Source organism: Schistocerca cancellata, chromosome 1, assembly GCF_023864275.1.
Source record: "Schistocerca cancellata isolate TAMUIC-IGC-003103 chromosome 1, iqSchCanc2.1, whole genome shotgun sequence".
NCBI classification, from domain to species: Eukaryota; Metazoa; Arthropoda; class Insecta; order Orthoptera; family Acrididae; genus Schistocerca; species Schistocerca cancellata.
Genome location: NC_064626.1, coordinates 265,425,652 through 265,439,942, shown reverse-complemented (window position 1 = coordinate 265,439,942; position 14,291 = coordinate 265,425,652). Strand labels below are relative to the sequence as shown.

Sequence of the window (14,291 nt, the reverse complement as noted above, 5' to 3'; positions counted from 1 at the left end):
GTTCATAATGTTTTGGTTGATTTTTGGCTTGGTGTATGCAGTCGTATGTTCTATTGTGTATTGATGTCTTGTAGACCTAATGTTTTATCTCAGTGGTATATGCCATTATTTTATGAGATCTGGCTCTTGCAAGAGCATCCACTGTAATGTAATTGTGTCTTAGGCTCATTTTACAAGCAGATGTTATGCATGTTTTTATAATTGGTAGATATTTAATTTCTTCCCTGTATCATTAAGGATTCTGTAATCCCTTCTTGTACCTTATGTTACAGCAATTTTCTGTTATTATTTCAGACCTGAAGATGACTGTATAATCAGCTGAAGTAGTCATCACTTAATGTTCTTTTACCTGTGATCTTGACTATTAAAATTTTTTATTAAGAAATTTTTTTTAAATTTTTCCCATGATTGTGTTGATTAACTTTATTGCTTAAACTTTTCCATTCCGTTATGCAGACACAGCCATCTCTGTGCATTCTTATTTAAATAGCCACGGCCTGAATGGCGAGCAACAGATAATAGTACAAGTCTCTGTGGAAACAGTAGTGAGGTAATGGATCAAAAATTAGGGTATACATTAGAACAAAATGTTCATTTTCATTCAAATATACTTACATTAGCATTACCATCCAACACTTTTGATCCTGTAATATTTTTTTGAAATAGGATAGAGAGCTGTTTTCATAGTCATTTCCATTTGAATTGTTTCCAAATGAATCACTGTCATCTTCACAATTGTGTTTGCTCTCATTTTCACTTTGAGGATGCTCTAAGATCTGTACATTCTCTTCCCCAGAAAGTTCATGAACTAGCCATTTCAGGGCTACTAACTGGAACATGATGATTACAACCTTTCTCTCTGCACAACTGCTACAGCTTGGCACAAAGTTAACTCAGGTTTCCCTAGATGATGATAATATCATAGATGCCAGATTTGAGAATGGAACATGAGAGAACTAAGAAAAATAATGTCTAATGAGGCTCAACATTGTGGTGGAAAACAAAATTCACAGTGTCTAGTGCCATGTGTCATAGGAATGGAAAGGGTTAAGTAACAAATTAGCTCACCAGTAAAGATAATGTTTCCAATGAAATCTTCATCTTTGTTCTGTTGATGTAACATTTCTCTACAAAAATTTGGATGAACAAGCCTATCGTTGTCTTTTAGTTCACACACCATTGTTACTTTGAGTGTGTTGAGATGCAAATATTTTCTTAATACACACCAGACAACTGTACACACAACACCCAGCTCACGAGATGCATCCAGATCACTTTTGTAGGACTGTTACAGCTTTGCCTCTTTTATTCTACAACATAATCAACCACAAGCAATTGACCTGAAGACTTTTTGTGGGTTACTGAGTGTCTACATCTACATCAGTATACTGCAAGCCACTTGACAGTGTGGGATGGAGGGTACTTTTGGTGCCATTAACTGTTCCCCTCTTCCATGTTCCACCCATGAATGGCACAGGGGAAGAGTGATCATTAATATCTGTACCAGCTCTAATTTCTCGAATCTTCTCATTGTATGTGGGGGAGGGATGTTATATGTTGCCCAACTCTTCCCAGAAAGTACTCTCTTGAAATTTCGAAAGAAAACTTCTCTGTGATACACAACACCTCTCTCACATTGTCCGCCACTGGAGTTTGTTGAGCATCTGTGTAATGCTCTCACACTGACTAAATGATCCTATAAGAAAATGTACCATCTCCATTGGATCTCTCTCTCTCTCTCTCTCTCTCTTATCAGTTCTACCTGGTAAGGGTCCCAGATTGATGAACAATACTCCAGAATTGCATAGCAGAGATGCTGAGTCGCAGATAGGCACAACAAAAAGACTGTCACAAATAAAACTTTTGGCTGGTAAGGCCTTCATCAAAAATAGACAACACACACCCACACACTCATGCAAACACAACTCACACACACAAGACTGTAGTCTCAGGCCACTAAAGCCATATGCCGAGCAGCAGCACCAGTGCATGTTGGGAGTGGTGACTGGGTGGGAGTAAGGAGGAGGCTGGGGTGGGAGGGGGGGGGGGGACAATAGCGTAGAGGTGGTGGACAGTGAAGTGCAGCTGGGGAGTGCACAAGGCTCAATTAGAGAGAGGAGAGGGCAACTATGTGCAGTCAGAATTTAGATGTTGGGCAGGAGAGAGGTGGGGAGAAGTAAAAAAGACTGCCTGGAGCCCATCTCTGTACTCACCCCTACAACTCCCAGCATTCCTACCTTCTATGTGCTTCCTGAAGTCCATAAACCCAACCACCCAGGACACCCCATTGTGGCTCTTGTAGACTAACACCTTCACGCTGTTACCCTGAACCTACCCTCCTATATAAAAGATACCAACCATTTCCTCCACTGACTCCCCACTTTTCCTGTCCCTTTACCACGCAGTACCCTTCATCACTATTGGCGCCATCTCCCTTTACACTAACATCCTTAATGCCCACGGCCTTACCGTTATTGCACACTACCTTTACCAGTGCCTGATGAATTCCAAACCAACAACCTCCTTCCTAGTCACCATGACCAACTATATCTCCACCCACAGTTACTTTTCCTTTGAAGACATTACTTACAAAAAAATCCAGGGTATGGCTATGGGCACCAGCATGGCGCCATACTATGCCAACCTCTTCATGGGCCATCTAGAGGAATCCTTCCTAAACACCCAGAATCCTAAACTCCTCACCAGATTCAGATTCGTTGATGACATCTGTGCGATCTGGATTGAGGTGAGGACATCCTATCCACATTCCTCCAGAACCTCAACAACTTCTCTGACTTCTGCTTCATCTGGTCCTACTCAACCCAACAAGCCACCTTCCTAGATGGTGACCTCCACCTCAAAGATGGTTACATCAGTACCTCTGTCCATATCAAATCTCCTAACCATCCCCAATACCTCCGCTTCAAGAACTACCGCCCATTCCATACCAAGAAGTCCCTTCCATACAGCCTAGCCATCTGTGGTTGTTGCATCTGCAGTGACGAGCGGTCCCTCTCGAAATATACTCTCCCATTGTGCACTGGTGCTGCTGCTTGCAGTGTGCCTTCAGTTGCCCGAGACTGCAGTCATGTGTGTGTGTGTGTGTGTGTGTGTGTGTGTGTGTGTGTGTGTGTGTGTGTGTGTGTGGTGTCTATTTTTGATGAAGGTCTTACTGGCCAAAAACTTTATTTGTGACATTCTTTTTGTTGTGCATATCTGCGACTCAGCATCTTTGCTCTATGGTGAGTAGCAACTTTCCTTTTCGTAATATTGTTACATTCAATCCTGTGTTTTCCAATGTTTGATACTCAAGAATCGGTCAAACAAGTGCCTTGTAAGCCACTTGCTTTATGGATGAGTTACATTTCCTTAAGATTTTTCCTGTGAATCTGTCTGGCCTCTGCTTTGTTTAATATTTGTTTTATGTGGTATTTCTATTTGAGGTGGCTCTGTATAATTACTCCTAGATATTTAATGGCACACACTGTTTCCAGCAGTTTGTCATCAATAGTTAAGTTGGACAGTAGTGGATTTTTTTCCCTGTATATGCGCAGTATGTTGTGTTTATTTACTTTCAGAGTCAACTGTGAGAACCTGCATCGTTTGTCAATCCTCTGTAGGTTATTTTGCAAAGCAGTACTGTCTTCTGGCACTGCTACTTTCTTACAGATAACTGCATCATCTGCTAATCCTAAAGAGCTTCCGATGTTTTCTACTAAATCGTTTATATACATTGTAAACAGTGATGGTCCTATCACACTTCCTTGGTGTGTTCCGGATATTACCTTTACATCTGTCAATTTTGTTCCATTAAGAGTGATATGTTGAGTGCTGTCTGCGAGGAAATCTTGTATCCAGTGATAAATGTGGTCAGATACTCGGTAAGCTCATATCTTTTTCACTAAACAGCAATGTGGAACAGTGTCAGATACTTGCCGAAAGTCGAGGAACCTGGCATCGACCTGAGCACCACTGTGTACAGTGCTGTAGATCTCATGGAGGAACAGATCAAGCTGAGTTTCACATGATCTTTATTTGCGGAATCCATTTTTTATAGAGGAGAATTCTAATCTGTTAAAACATCATAATTTTTTATCATAAAACATGTTACATAATTATATGACAGATTGATGTCAACAATATAGGCATATAATATTGTGCATCTGTCCTGTGTCTCTTCTTGAAAACAAGAATGACCTGTGCTTTTTTCCAGTCTCTGGGTACCCTTTTTTGCTCCAGAAAATTATGATAAAGTGCTGCTAAAAGGGGAGAAAGTTCGTTCTCATAGTCTTTGTATAATCATACAGATATCTCGTCTTGTCCTGATGCCTTTCCGCTACTTATGGACTGTAGTTGGTTTCCTATTCCACAGTCAGCTGTCTTAATATTTGATTCATATGATGGTTGAAAGGAGGGACTGTATTATGGTTTTCCATGGTGAAACTATTTCAGAAGACTGAATTCAGTATTTTGATCTTCTTTTGGTTATCTTCCATTTCAGTGCCTGTATAGTCAATGTGTGACTGAATAGATGATTTTGAACCCTGTACTGATTCTAAGTAAGATCAAACTTTTTAGGATTGTGTCAGATCGGTTTAGAAAGTTTTACATTCAAAGTTATTGAACACTACTCTCATTGCTCTCCTACAGTCATTTGTGCTTCATTCAGCTTTTGTTTCTCTGCTAATTTTGACTCCTCTTGAATCTGTGATGAAGCTCTCTTTGTTTGTGTAGCAATTTTGTAACACGCCTATTAACCACAGTAGGTCCCTTGAGACCTTGCTCAGAACTTAATTGCCTAAGGCATATTGAATTATACTTTTGAATTTTGTACGCATCTACATCTTCGGCATTGAGTATTTGATGTTGACTACGCAGATACTCCGCACTTTACACCCTGTCACTCTCGCTAAGCAAAAATATTTTTCTTCCTTTCTTCACATTCCTTGTAATACCAGTAGTCATACTTGCTACCACAGCCTTATGATCATTGACACCGTCCGCTTCATTAACTGATCCAATAAGTGGATGTCCATTTGTTGCCAGGAGCTCCAAGACTTCACCTTCTCAAGTTGGTTCTCTAATTATGTGCTTGAAGTAATTTTTGGACAAGACATTCAGAATAATGTTTCTGGTACCATTTTTGATAGCCTGCCTCTTCCAATCTATATCTGGCAGGTTCAAGTCATCCCTTATTACAAGGGCATGATCAGGAAAGTTGCTAACAATATTTTGCAAGTTCTCTCTGAAGCACTCTACCACTACAGCTCCTGACCCAGGTGGGCTGTAAAGGCATCCAATTACCATCCTTTGATACTTAACTTCACCCAGATTAATTCACATTCAGAAGCCGTGGTGACCTCACTAGATGTTACTGAATTCTTTACTGCAAGAAATACGCCACTGCCATTGGTGAATAAGCTATCCTTACGATAAATACTCCGGACGAACTTAGGATTTCATTGCTATTCACTTGTGGTTTCAACCAACTTTCTGTTCCTAATACTATCTGTGTATTATAACCTTTAATAAGCAGTTTTAATTCTGGGACCTTTCCTTTGGCACTCCAGCAGGTTACTAATATCATATTAATCTTTTTTATTTCTGATCCGCAAGGCCGAGCATTCTTTGAGAATTTGTGGCTTATGTATCTTTGATTTTGGCAGGCACTTACTCCTCAACCCTAGTAGCCGCTTGTTGGATGTAGTACACGACTGACCTAATAAGGGGAACCTTACGGTTCTCCACTCGGTAACGGAGGTTGAGAAATTCACATCCAGTACCATCAGAGGATCATCTGAGCCTCTTGCGTAGATCTACCACTGAACCCCAAACCAGAGGACCGATGTCAACCTTGGGTTGAGGTAGGGTGCTACAAATAGTGAGATTCGCTTGAACCCTGTGTGTGATGCTAGTTGCTTTCATTAATGCAGCCATCTGCTAAAATGAACTGAGAATGGCCTCAGAACCTAAATAGAACCACAGGCGTCATTAATGCCTACATATGTGACTCTTTTACAGCTAGTTGCACCGATTGCACTCACTAGCTGCCTGCAGGGCTTCCTCCACATCTTGGACGAGATCCCTAGCAAATATACCGACAGCATTACCTGCCTACTGTTGGAGCTCTCAAGTACTGTCATACCCACCCACTGAATTTGTCTAGACTGGGCAGGAAAATTGGCCACCGGCACAACGGGAAGGCATCCCATGCTCGCTCAGAAATATTACCAACACTGGATGTGATGCATGAACCCACCATTGTGTGCCATTCAAATTCAAGTGAAGATGGACTGATCAGATGTTGTGCATCAGAAGATGTAGTGACAATCAGATCACCAAGGGGTTCCAGTGGCATCCAGGTGTCACAGTTCTTGTCACTTTCGCCCCAGTGTCACCACAGCTTTGAGCAATAACAAGAAGCCTATCGACCATGGCCAGTGCACTTTTCAACTGTTTATGGACAGCAGCCAATTCTCCTTGTGTTGTCTGCTCACTTCTAGCACAGTCCCTATCCATATTGGACTGCATAAAAATAAAATAACAATAAACTTAATAAAATCTCAAGAAATACAAACAAAGCAATCAGGAGTAACCAAAAAAGTATAGACTCCCACAAAAGAAAAGCGACTTTGGCACTACAGAGGATGGTATTTATGCAAAATATGAAAGGTTCTTATCTATGCAAAATATAAACAAGGAGAATAAAGAAACACTAAAATTTGCTCTGCAGCCTTCTCACTATAGCCTAAGATCACTAGATCTGCAAGCACGTAAAACAGAAATAAATTCATCTACTGGAATGGATGTATCAACAGTTACTTTTTACTAGAAACTTTACTTAACACAAATGCTGCTGCAAGAAATAAATATGCGAACTCTTTCACACTGATCCAAACTATACACTGTCCTTAGCATGAGATTTAAATGGAGTCACCTTATTTGGAACTTCAGACAGCAGAGAGCTACCCGAGGCAGTCATCTCTACTAAGACTGTCATTACTGCTTGCAGTGGTGTGATTTGGTACTAATGGATTACATCAGTCAATTTTTTTCCATTTTTCAATAAAATTACTCTTTGACTAAGAGTGTAAGATGTAATAATAAGTTTGTATTACTGCTCAAGGTTATTAAGTCCATTTAGAAACAAGCTGTACTTTCCTCTGTCACAGTTGGTGAGGTCACCATCGGTGTATTTATTTACACTTCACATTCCGTATGACCAAACTGAGGAGCAAATCTCCAAGGTCATGGAACTTGTCAGTATGTGAAATTACAACATAAAAGCAATAACAGATAATAATAAAATGTTTGTGAACCCAAAAATGTCAAGCCATAAGTTTCAGTAAACACAGTCAACAATACAATGTAAGAATCAGCTTAATTTTTCAAGAAACTCCTCAACAGAATAGAAGGAGTGACCCATGAGAAAATTCTTCAATTTCGATTTGAAAGCATGTGGATTACTGCCAAGATGTTTGAATTCTTGTGGTAGCTTATTGAAAATGGTTGCAGCAGTGAACTGCACACCTTTCTGCACAAGAGTGACGGAAGTCTGATCCAAATCCAGGTTGGATTTATGCCAAGCATTAACTGAGTGAATGCTGCTTATTCTTGGGAATGAGCTGATATTGTTAACAAGAAACGACAGTAAAGAATATATATATTGAGAGACCAGTGTGAAAATACCCAGGGTAGTGAACGGGGTCGACAAGAGGTTCGTGATCTTAACACCACTAATTGCCCGAACCACCCGTTTCCGAGCCAAAAATATCCTTTTAGAATTGGAAGAGTTACCCCAAAATATAATACCATAAATACAAGCAAAGAAAGAAAAAAAAAGGCAAAGTAGACTAATTTTCGTGTCAAACGATCACTTACTTCAGATGCCATTTGAATAGTAAAAATGGCAGCATTAAGTCTTTGAACAAGGTCTTGAACATGGGTGTTCCACAACAGTTTACTGTCTACTGAATACCAAGAAAATTGAACTTTTCAGTTTCACTAATCGTGTGCCCATTCTGTGAAATTAAAACATCGGGTTTTGTTGAATTATGTGTTAGAAACTGTAAAAACTGAGTCTTACTGTGGTTTAGCATTAGTTTATTTTTTACAAGTCATGAAACCAAGCCAGTGTTGCACATAACATCCTTTACTACCAAGCTAGTGCCATCAGCAAACAGAAATATTTTGGAGTTACCCATAATACTAGAGGACATGTCATATATAAATGAGGAACAGGAGTGGCCCCAACACTGGTCCCTGGGGCACACCCCATTTGACCGTACTCCACTCATACCCCACATCACAGCCATTCTCAACACTGTGTGTTATTAAAGTAAGAGGGGAGCCAATTGTGAGCTACTCCCCCCATATTCTGTAATGGTCCAACTTCTGGAGCAATATTTTGTGATCAACACAATCAAACACCTTAGTTAAATAAAAAAAAATATGCCTAGTGTTTGAAACCTTTTCTTTAAACCATCCAGTACCTCATAGAGAGAAAAGAATATAGCATTTTCAGTCATTAAACGATGTCAAAATCCAAACTGTACATTTGTTAGCAAATTATGTGATATAAAATGATCAACTATGCTTATATACACAACCTATTCAATAACTGTAGCAAACACTGATGGCATAGAAATAGGTCCAAAATTGTGTACATTATCTTTTTCTCCCATTTTATAAAGGGACCTTTCTACTGAGTGCTTTAATCGTTCAGGAAACTGACCATTAAAGATATGACTAAGTACAGGCCTAACATATGGAGCACAGTACTTTAATATTCCACTAGTCACTCCATCATATCCATGCGAGTCCTTAGTCTTCAGTGATTTAATTATTGACTCAATCTCCCCCTTGTCAGTATCACAGAGGAGTATTTCAAACATCAGTCTCGAAAAGGCATTTTCCAAGAGAGATATGATTCCCTGTAAAAACTAAATTTTTATTTAATTCTCCAGAAATGCTCAGTAAATAATTGTTAAATACTGTACATATATTTGATTTATCAGTAACAGAAATATTTTTACTACAAACTGACTTTATATCATCGACCTTGTGCTGCTGACCAGACACTTCCTTCACAACTGACCATATGGTTTTAATTTTATCCTGTGAATTAGATTCTCTATTTGCACACCACATACACTCTGCCTTCCTAATAACATTTTAAGCACCTTACAATACTGTTTGTAATGGACAACTGTAGCTTGGTTGTGACTAATTCTAACATTTTGATATAATTCCCACTTTGTTCTACATGATATCTTTATCACATGAGTCAGCCACCCAGGCTGCCTTTTACTGCTGGTACCCTGTTTACTAATGGAAAGCAACTCTCAAAGAGTATGAGAAATATGTTAAGGAAATCATTATATTTGTCATCTATGTTCCTTGACGAGTTTTAAAAAAAATCCTTTATTGCCGTTGGATTAACTTTCCTACAATTTTGTAATTACGTGTGACATTTGTTTGAGTAAAAAAGGCTCTTAGTGTTAGTTAGTGCAAACAACAACAATTAGAAGTTTACTTTCATTACATTCAACTGCTCCTGCACAACATTTAGATATCTGTTCGGAGCAGTGCCATGATATGTCTGTGCTGGTTTTTTACGTACATGGCTACTCTGCCACCCCGAAAGGAACTCCTTGAAAAACAGCCATCTAATCTGTATCCCGGTAAAGGAAGCCTCTGAATTGTCAAATTATTTAAGTGGTGCTCCGATATACCAATAATTTCAGAGCCAACATCCATAAGCAAGGAATCAGCGATCATAAACCGGTTATTGCATCGATGATTTCAGCCGTATATAAAAATATTAAAAAAGGTAGGAAGATTTTTCTGTTTAGCAAAAGTGATAAAAAGCAGATTTAGAGTACCTGATGTCTCAAGATGGAAAAGAGCCACCATGGTACAACAACTGAGTTAGAAAACTGCTGCGGAAGCAAAGGGAACTTCACAGCAAACATAAACACAGCCAAAGCCTTGCAGACAAACAAAAATTACGCGAAGCGACATGTAGTGTGAGGAGGGCTATGCGAGAGGCGTTCAATGAATTCGAAAGTAAAGTTCTATGTACTGACTTGGCAGAAAATCCTAAGAAATTTTGGTCTTATGTCAGAGTGGTAGGAGGATCAAAACAAAATGTCCAGACATTCTGTGACCAAAATGGTACTGAAACAGAGGATGACAGACTAAAGGCTGAAATACTAAATGTCTTTTTCCAAAGTTGTTTCACAGAGGAAGACTGCACTGTAGTTCCTTCTCTAGATTGTCGCACAGATGACAAAATGGTAGATATTGAAATAGACGACAGAGGGATAGAGAAACAATTAAAATCGCTCAAAAGAGGAAAGGCCGCTGGACCTGATGAGATACCAGTTCGATTTTACACAGAGTACGCGAAGGAAGAAGGAACTTGCCCCCCTTCTTGCAGCAGTGTACTGTAGGTCTCTAGAAGAGCGTAGCGTTCCAAAGGATTGGAAAAGGGCACAGGTCATCCCCGTTTTCAAGAAGGGACGTCGAACAGTTGTGCAGAACTATAGCCCTATATCTCTAACGTCGATCAGTTGTAGAATTTTGGAACACTTATTATGTTTGAGAATAATGACTTTTCTGGAGACTAGAAATCTACTCTGTAGGAATCAGCATGGGTTTTGAAAAAGACGATCGTGTGAAACCTGGCTCGCACTATTCGTCCACGAGACTCAAAGGGCCATACACACGGGTTCCCAGGTAGATGCCGTGTTTCTTGACTTCCGCAAGGTGTTCAATACAGTTCCCCACTGTCATTTAATGAACAAAGTAAGAGCATATGGACTATCAGACCAATTGTGTGATTGGATTGAAGAGTTCCTAGATAACAGAACGCAACATGTCATTCTCAATGGAGAGAAGTCTTCCGAAGTAAGAGTGATTTCAGTTGTGCCGCAGGGGAGTGTCGTAGGACCGTTGCTATTCACAATATACATGATTGACCTTGTGGATGACATCGGAAGTTCACTGAGGCTTTTTGCAGATGATGCTGTGGTATATCGAGAGGTTGTAACAATGGAAAATTGTACTGAAATGCAGGAGGATCTGCAGCGAATTGACGCATGGTGCAGGGAATGGCCATTGAATCTCAATGTAGACAAGTGTAATGTGCTGCGAATACATAGAGAGAAAGATCCCTTATCATTTAGCTACAATATAGCAGGTCAGCCACTGGAAGCAGTTAATTCCATAAATTATCTGGGAGTAGGCATTAGGAGTGATTTAAAATAGAATGATCATATAAAGTTGATCGTCGGTAAAGCAGATACCAGACTGAAATTCATTGGAAGAATCCTAAGGAAATGCAATCCGAAAACAAAGGAAGTAGGATACAGTACGCTTGTTCGCCCACTGCTTGAATACTGCTCAGCAGTGTGGGATCCATACCAGATAGGGTTGATAGAAGAGATAGAGAAGATCCAACGGAGAGCAGCGCGCTTCATTACAGGATCATTTAGTAATTGCGAAAGCATTACGGAGATGATAGATAAACTCCAGTGGAAGACTGTGCAGGAGAGACGCTCAGTAGCTCGGTACAGGCTTTTGTTGAAGTTTCGAGAACATACGTTCACTGAGGAGTCAAGTAGTATATTGCTCCCTCCTACGTATATCTCGCGAAGACACCATGAGGATGAAATCAGAGAGAGTAGAGCCCACACAGAGGCATACTGACAATACTTCTTTCCACGAACAATATGAGACTGGAATAGAAGGGAGAACCGATAGAGGTACTCAAGATACCCTCCGCCACACACCGTCAGGTGGTTTGCGGAGTATGGATGTAGATGTAGATGTAGAAGCAGTTCACTTTCTTTATATCTAATACCCCTTTTATTTTTATGAAATATGCTAATTCCTTCTCTACTTGGAAACATTATGTCATCTGAAGGTGATTCCTTAGTTATAAGGACTTCCTTTAAGCAGGTATACATATCAACTGACTTCAGCCTAATAAAAGGTGCAACTCTAACACCAACTGCTACAGGAATTTCTCCATGAGTGACCCCCCACCCCACTACATTGTCACCTATAAGCTTTGCCGGCCTCCCCTTCACATACCTATTGAAATGCCGACAGTGCCCAGTGAAACCCTATCTACTGATAGACTCAACTGGCACCACTGCAATGTGACCCATGCCCTCTGCCATCAGTGCCTTCTCCAGCCCCATGTTAACGCATGTAACAGCCTCATTAAGATGAATTCTATCATGACACTGAAACAGTTGCATGAAATGAACATCACTGCCACCAGTTTGAGTAGCTATCTTTACCAGAGTATCACCTACATCATATACCCCATCCCTATAAAGGTTATTCCCTGCTCCCACCCACTATCACTACCTGATCTTTCGTAAAATTCCTTCATACCTCCCCTATGCTGTCAGTCACCTGAGCCAACCCTGCACTAGGCTTCACAATGCTGATGACCTGGTATTCACTTCCCAACACTTCCTGCAACTGCTGGCCCACACCTCTACTGTCTGAACTACCTAGCAGCAGAACCTTCTTCTTTCTGTTCGACTTTGCAATTGACTTAGGCCTCCTAACTGCTGAGAACTGCTGCATGTTTCCTGCACCTACACCTACAAGAGGCTCCTCTCCACTAAACTCCAACGGTTGGTCAAACCTATTGCATATACACAAAGCACAACTATCTGAATACCTCTTCCTCCTAGCTGTCTTCTTGCCAACTGCCAGTTCCCATTCCCCAGCACCCTTCACCCTCCTCAACTTACCTTGTTCCTCCTTTGTGTATTGAAACTGTACCTGAAGGGCACAGATCTTATTCTCCTGCTCCTCTATCAACTTATTTCTACTACAGATTCTGTATTCCCAGGAAAGGATCTCACGAGAGTGCCCACTGGGCTTCCCATCTGCATTCCCCTCAATAAAATACTTTGAACAAATCCCACACCATAACCCACTACTCACAAACCTATGACAGCGTCGACACTTCTTACCCATGGTAAAATTTTACAGTTACTGAAAAAAAACTAAATGCCTATGTTACCTAAGTTCAGTTACACTAGTAGAACTATTTATAGAACTGACAATAGCAGTCTCTAAATTATCTCTCTAGTAAGACAGCAACAACTTCTATTAAACTACTAAACTACAATTAATACCAACACCAGCAAAACTTCACGAAATGTACTAGCTAAAACCAAAAATTCAAGCTGCCTGTGGAACACTCAACAAAGTTAAAACAGTGAATGAAAATTTTACTGAAATATTTCACCAGAAACAATAAGAAACATCAGCTGAAAACTAGAGAATGAATTTTCTGAACGACTTCAACACACAGAAAACTCTAAAAAAACACAGCGAGCGGACAGTTTCAAAAGTTTATTAAATCGTTATTTCATCACAAACCACACAAAACACTGTTGAAAATTTTAAATTTAATAATTGTATAACAGTGCACAAACAACTTTGTCAGTTCTTAGCAGTTATGGTGATAAATACTATTTACATTGAATGTTAGCAAGTGGACATGGAGAGATGTACAAGTATGTGTGTGAATATCACACAAAACAGTTTTAAATAGTGTATTATGTAAATTAGATGACATTTTATTGTGTATAGTTTTAGTTAAATTTTTCTATACTTTTAATCAATCTTCAATCATGACATTTGGCAAGTTCTGCTTTTTGTATGGTAAGCCCTCCATAGAGTTATCACATTTAATTGTTCTCTTGTTTCCAAAGGTATTTTCAATTGGAAAACATGTTCACAGGAAATCAGTCCAGTATGCTCATGGTATTTCCCATTATGATGCCCACCTAAGAGTAATGAGATTCTTTTCTTCTGGTGTTTGGGCAGATATTTGCGATATCTTTTTTGCAAAATCTAGCTGGAGTCAGCCCAATCAAATATTACTCATCACAAGCCTATTGTTGATGGAAAGCATTGATTTCTTTCCATTTATGAAAAAAAAAAAAATATATTTTTAAAGCAGAATTTCGCATACCCAATCAGTAGACCAGTCCCAGGTTAGTCTAGTATGATGTTCATTTTATCAGCATCTATTAACAGCAGTTCTAAAACACGAAGAATAAACAGTAATCCAGCAGCGACTGATCAGCATGCTGGCCCATGCTGACTACTACTGCCATGCAGCAGCATTGCCCAATCACTGCTGGAGTACTGTTTTTGCTTTTTATTTTAAAATCCCTGTTAATACATATTGGTAAAATGAATAATTCACTAGTCTAATTTGGGACCGCTCTGTGAAATGGGCATGTAAAATT

General features: G+C 39.7%; 1 protein-coding gene across 1 annotated transcript in view; it reads left to right on the top strand.

Moving 5' to 3' along the window:
* Nucleotides 1-14,291, top strand: part of LOC126170853 (translation initiation factor IF-2, mitochondrial) — a 96,118-nt gene that overhangs the window by 28,429 nt on the left and 53,398 nt on the right. The window lies entirely within an intron of this gene.